The following is a 7,178-nucleotide window of genomic DNA, read 5'->3' on the forward strand; positions in this document are numbered from 1 at the left end:
AAGGAAGGAAACTTCAACTAGCATCTTTTGTACCTATTTATTATTTATTTTTTCAATTTGGAGGGTACGAAAAAAATATTTTTTTACTTAAATATATTATTTAAATTAATTTGTATTTTCTTGTTTGCACTCCGGATTAACCGGCTGTGTCTCAGTCTTACCTAGCACAGATAAACGAGGATTTGCTGTAATTATAATTTTTATTAACATAGAAATACAAAGTTTCTTATTTATTTTAAAATAAAATTTATCGGAAAGTGAGATATTTTTTCTGTTATGTTTTCATGCATGATAGTACACATTTAAACCTCCAATTTTACTTTGGTTAGTTTTAGCGGGAAAAGTTTCGGTCTTTAAGTCAATTATGCTACTACGGAATTAAAAAACATCGTGTTGCTCTTCTTTTCTAATCGAATTCAATAGAAAATAACATTCTTTAATTTTTTTTTTCTTACTCTTGAATATTAAAACAATGGAGCGTTTGCTTCAATAATGAGGTTGCTTCATTTATGGATGTTTTTACATTTGCCGAAATTTTAGAAACAGCATTTCAAAGACTATTGAATCTACATAGAATTCATTCAGTTAAACTTCTCTTGTCAACTTTTACAAGACACTTGGTTCCCAAAGTGGATGCACTTTAGGGCACTTGAGGTGTCACAGAAGTATGTCAGTGGTGTCGGAAGCGAGTACCACTTTTTCAAAATATTAGTAATATAATAATAATAATAATAATAATAATAATAAAGGCCTAACGAAGACGAAGGTTCGATGCCGATACCACCAAACGCTCTCTGCATACATCCTTCCAATGATGCCCAATTCCACTAAATCAGTTTTAACGCAATCCTCCCATCTACGTTTCGGTCTACCCCTCCGACGTTTACCCGTTAGTTTAGTGTTTATTAACATTTTAGGTATCAAAATATTACAAACAAAAAAATAAAATAAAAATATCAAAAATAAATTACATTCCAGCATTTAATTTACACTGTTTGTTCTCTTTTTCATACATTTCTAACAAGTCTCTGGATAACTATGGCGACATTCTTATATTTTTTTTTAGCTCGACAGGGGTGGCGCGATTTTTTTTTACCCTAAAAGCCCTGGTGAAAAATGTTTGGAAATTGCTGAACTGTTCATCTTAAATAATTCAGAGAAGGATAAAAAAAAATTAATGAAGCTATAATTTATAACTAACATATCGACATGAATGTTATTTATGAATCCATATTATTTTTCTCAATCCTTAAACAGCTCCTAAGATTCCGTAATTGGTTTTCCTGAAGTACCCGTCTTCTAGTATTCTCTCTCATTCTCTCCTAGTTTGACTATGAAGGACTGGTAAATACGTGATGAGACTGAATAAGAACTGCTTTCATAAGATTCACCTTCTGTATACCCGTACGTCTTAATATCTTAGAACCATTTAATGACCTCCTAACTCTACGTTTATAAATCCACCTGTTAAATACTAGAATCAACTGATGTTAACATCCCTTCCCTAGTACTCCCTTTGTAAAATCCTTTTCGAGCCACCTCATTTTGAATTTCTTACCCTTATCCATCGTAAAGCTTCCACCTAAACATCAATTATTCATCCATATCTTCTTGTCAATCTTCCGTATACTCATAAATTAGAAATATTCTTGCAATCTTGCTGAAATATGTCAAATTTTATTTATGTAATTATAATTGTTTTATTTAAATTTATATTATGTTGGGAGGCAAATTTTTAAATTGTCCACATTATGGGAGCAAGTGTCACAGAACGAAGATAGATTTTTCATTTAAGTTCATTTCAATATTATAAAATATGTTTACTCTACATGAACTGATTAACTACCACACGAAAAAGATAGTTAACGATAAAAAAAATTGTGGTTTTTGTTACATTTGCCAATATTTGATATTATTTAATTATTATTTAGAAACATACTTGCTATCTAGAAAAGTGCAATTAAATGAAATCTCGTAAATATTTGATATTCAAATAAGTTTATCTATGAAGCTGTTAACTGTTGGTTGCCTATTTTCCTGTAATAAGTAATATAATAATATTTTAAATAATACTTATTGATTGTTTCAAAATTTACATGTTCTATAACTAAACAAATATTTATTGCTTACCCCTTTACTTAGTTAATAATCTGTTTAAAGGCTGTTGGTTACATGTTTATGAAGCATTACTAATATTATTATTTTTCTAAGTTAAAAACTTCTCTTTACCTTTATTAAAACTTTTAGTTCTAGTAATTTAATTTAATTTTCAACTAGGAACCCTGTATTATCGGTCAGGTCTTTAGGTCTCCGGAGAGGAATGACTTCAACGCCTATGTCCTATCTTTCACTCCTGCCTAATCCATCGGGAACAGCTGGATAAATGTTTACTCAAGAATGCCTGATAGTTGATTTCATGACTCGGGACATAATAATACTTTAGGTTTCGTTTTTTATCTGAATATATATAAGGTGAAATTAGTTTATTTATCATAATAACAATGACAAAACTAACATGACTATTTAAAAAAACCTTTTTTTTTTTATTTTAATCTTTTATAAAAACTACAAGGATGAATGTACCTAAAAGATACTTTGCCAGTTTTGAAGTCTCAATACTTTTTTTTAAAAGTTTTGATTAGAGATAATCGATGATAATGTCTTAATTACAAAATATGTTGATTACTTGTGATTTATTGACGGTTTATGTTACGATTTATGGTACGGTCCTATGTTTATTTGTAAAGATTGTGTTTTTAGTTGTAATATTTTAAGTATTTTTTCTTTGTCTTTAGTTGGTATTTTTTACAATAAGATTTTTCTTTTTTTTTCTTAATTATTTTTTGTTGGTTTTACATACCTTGTACATCAAATTTTGTTTGTTATTTTAGTTACAAGATTAACTCTCCCAGAATGTTTTTAGATTATAACAGGGGTAAATAAATAAATACACTGAACTAAACAACCTAGTAGAGGAACTTTTACTGATTAATATCAAAATTTGGGAGGTAGTAGTCCCATTTGAAAATAAACAAACCACAAAGCAGTGATGTGTTGGTTTCATATAGGAAATACCTTGTTAGATTTTTGTTGTTGTTGATGTTGATCGAAGACAGACGGAAGGAGGTACCTGTCGAGCAGTCGTTTTTTTTCACTTTTTACTCGGAGGGCGTTCCCCCTGTTTTTGCTCCATCCCGCCGCCAGCTCTCAGACACAACATCGCAACCATCTTTACAACTGTCTATGATTCGTGTCCAATCTGGGATTGCTGTGTATCCATTCGTCAAGGCTACAGAACATCCATCTCGTCCGATCGGTATTGTATGGATGTCCGAAGGACCACGCGAATAAGATGTACCGACTGTCAGTTTTTGTTTTAAAGTCAACTTTCGGCTTTATAAAAATTATTTATATCAAAATAATTTAATTATTCTAATTGTGTAAATTTTCCATAAGGATAAATTAAAAAAAAAAAGAAGATTTCCAAGCTAGAAGCCAATAAAAAAATCCGGATATTTTTCCACGCCATCTAGATGTCATTTATTCCCGAACCTAATTGTATTCGTATAACTTATAGTACAAGAACCGTGAAGAAAAAAAAGGCAATTATCCCCCCCCCCCCCAATTTTTTATTACTTAAATGAAAACTATGTATAATTATTAGTCAAAATTGATGAGTCTGCCAAGTATAGGTAAGGGGAATAAAAAATGGCGGCTGTTTCAAAACGTTAAAAAAACATTAATTTTTCATTCGGAGCTCTATATCTTAAAAACTACCAACAACACTAGAAAATCTAAAACAAAATTATTTAAGGAAGAGTAAATTTGCTGAAATATTAGCTCTAATAGAGCTATTTACATCCAATAGTTCTCCAGATATAGTCTTTTAAAAAACAACATTTCATAAAATATCGGTAGATAGTTTATTTATTTTGAGAAATCTATATCTCAGGAACTATGTGACATAGAGATGTCTATTAGCAATCAAATTAAAGCTAGTTTAATGTACGTTAAAGTAGTTTATTACCTTTACCTTCGTAGGAATAGTAGTTTCCATGATATTAAAATAAATTTGTTTGTATTTGTTCGGAAAATAAGTTTGATTTATGAAAAACTTTATTTCAGAAACCATTGGATGGAAACTCACAAAATGTGAATTTCTAGTTGTTCGTATAAAATGTTGGATTTTTGAAAAAATATATCTCTAGACCCATAAGACGCACATATTTGCTAACACTCAAAATAAAGGAAATTCAACTTACTATAAAGCAGTTAATGACTCTTATCTTCCTAGGGGTAGTAGTTTTTATGATATTGACGTATGAATATAAAATTTGTCCGAACAACTACAAATCAATTTATTTTAGCTACTTTTATGAAAACTACTACTCCTACGAAAATAAACGTCATAAACTACTTTATTGCTCATTAAAATAGCTTTAATTTAATTGCTAAGAGACATCTGTACGTCACATAGCTCCTGAGATATATATTTCTCAAAATAAATTAACTAACTTAAAACTACTGATATTTCAGTACGTTCCATACAACATTTTTATGAAATGTTGCTTTTTAAAAAGCTATATCTCGAGAATTGTTGAACGTAAATAGCTTTATTAGGGCTTACAATTTAGCAAATTTACTCTACTTTAAATGATGTTCTCTTTGATTTTCCATTGTTGTTGGTATTTGTAAAGATATAGAGCTCTGAATAAAAAATTAATTATTGTTAAGGTTTTGAAACAGCTACGATTTTTTATTCCCCTATCTATATTCCCCTACCTATACTTGGCAGACTCATCAGTTTTGACTATTAATTATACAGTTTTCATTGAAATAATCAAAAATAGGGGTGAAATAACTGCCTTTTTTCTCCTCTTGAGCTCTTGTACTATTACACATCTCTCAATAGTTTCCGTTTGTGGATATTTTTTGGAGGGGGAAAATATTCATTATCATTTATTGATTGTTTTCATTTTTGCTTGAGACAAATGCTATATGAGGTCTGTTTTGAGTGGATACAAAAAACGTTTATCAAGAACAGTGTATAGTTTTTAAAATAACTAAAAAAATAAAATCTAGAACAGTGTATAGTTTTTAAAATAACTAAAAAAACTATACATCCCTTGAAATAATCTATAATACAAAAGAAAAATCATTTAAATTGGACTTGTAATAGCAACGAAGTTAGCAATGAATATGCTGAATGGTTTGTTAAAATATTCCGTGTATGTTCTCATGGAAACCTCTTCATAAGGGGTATTCATGATGTGTTAAATATAAAATGTTTTACCATGGTAAATGTTATAAGTATAGGATTGTGAGCAGTCCCATTTAAAGTCATGTTAAATGTTAAATGCATTAAGAGCTCCAAGCGGATTTTTTGGGCAACTTCTTTTATAACCTTTCCTTCTAAAACTTCATGTTATTGTTTCATTCTAAGTTTTGATTAATGTTATTTATTACAACATGCCTAAAGTGGGAGTTATATGAAGTTTTTCCACTGAGTGTCTTGTTGATCATCTGACTTGTAAAGAAGAGAATTAAGATGAGGTAATTTACAACTGTCAGTACATTATTATTATTGTCAGCCATTGCTTTATTAGTTTTAAAAACATCCAAAACAACACTCATACAATAAAAATACAAACTACGAGCAACCTAACAAAACGGTGACGAGCTCAACTGATCGTGTGACGCCATTTTCCATTTAACAGACCTAGTAACAGACTCTCAGCCATGTTATATCGTTTAAGCATGGTAAAAGAAGGAATTATTCTTTATTTAACATATGTTTTTCCATTTAACACGCCTTAACATGTTAAACTAAATATCATGAATGCCCCTATAATCGAACTTAGTAGATTTTAGATTATTTTATACAACAATCAAACTGAAGACGCTTTCTGTCAAGACTTTTGAAATGTTATTAATAGTGATTGGTTCTGAAGTTTTCCCATATAATTTCGGATGTTCCTATATTATGTATGCAGCTGTAATGTATAATCTAAATTTATCACGGGTGAAATACAGGGTTAGTTTCATTTATGAACATAACACGTTCGGTATATTGCTATTACCATGGCGTTTCCAGTTTTAGGCAGTTTTTTTAACTAAATTTATTTTTCAAACTCTACTCAACTCGTTTGTAGTAAATGTTTTAAAGCTAAGATGACCCCGAGCTCAATACTGGAATTTGGGGGGCGGGGCGGAAAGAGAAGAATTCTTTACGAATGGGTTATTCCACGTCAAAAAAAAAAATGTTTGAATCTTATGATCTCAGATTTTCTTCAAATTTTGCACAGGTCTTGTGTAATTATGCTCATTAAAAACTAAATAGTTTTTCCTGAAAAGACGGATTGTATCAATGATCCGAACTTCTGCTCAAAGGGTTCCCCCCACCAAAAACAGAAGAACCACTGTCCTAGAGGGATATTAAACTTATCCCTACACATAACTAATACTCGTGTATATCGATACTGGATACTATTAACAATAATGAATATTTTATTATTATATATTAACAATAAAGATAGATCTTATTAATGGTAATTTGATTCCTACTCTTTTCCCTTCGCCGTAACACTTGCAAGAAGTCTTGCTCTATCTGATTTAAAGCCCTCCTGAGATGAAGGTCAACGAACTCAAAGCGGTCTCTGGACCTGGACCTGGCTTTAAGACATTCTTTAAACTTGGAGCGATTAAACTCAGGTAAAACCAAATGGTTAAACGGGAGAGAAAAAATTTTTTTTGCACTCCTAGTTGGCAATATATTTACCTGTCACCTACAAAATAAATAAATTTATAAAATAAATAAATAGCCCCAAAAAGAGGCAAATATAGTTCTTATTTTATTTAAGTATCTCAAATACGCTAAATAACTAACAACTTGACGTTTCACTGATTTAGACATCAAAGTAGAAAAATACTGCCCATCTCAGATCAGCATTCTAATTAAGGACCGATTATCGAGATATAGTGTACCACTGACTTGAGATGTGCTATCTTCCTTGTGCACTTATGTGATCTTGTATTCTTGACTTTTTCTGTCCATATCGGCCAAACCTTGGCTGGTTAGATATTTCCGAGTTTTTTTTTTTTAAATGAAAATTGATAGATTTATTTATTGATAGATATTACAATCTGCCACACAGTTGTCTGATCTCATACATACTAAA

The 7,178-nt window shown here is 30.3% G+C and overlaps 1 protein-coding gene across 1 annotated transcript in view; it reads left to right on the top strand.

Moving 5' to 3' along the window:
• Window positions 1-7,178, top strand: part of MESR3 (misexpression suppressor of ras 3) — a 129,718-nt gene that overhangs the window by 1,007 nt on the left and 121,533 nt on the right. The window lies entirely within an intron of this gene.

The sequence above is a fragment of the Halyomorpha halys genome, unplaced genomic scaffold, assembly GCF_000696795.3.
Source record: "Halyomorpha halys isolate HHAL.00 unplaced genomic scaffold, Hhal_1.1 Scaffold710.1, whole genome shotgun sequence".
Lineage (NCBI taxonomy): Eukaryota > Metazoa > Arthropoda > Insecta > Hemiptera > Pentatomidae > Halyomorpha > Halyomorpha halys.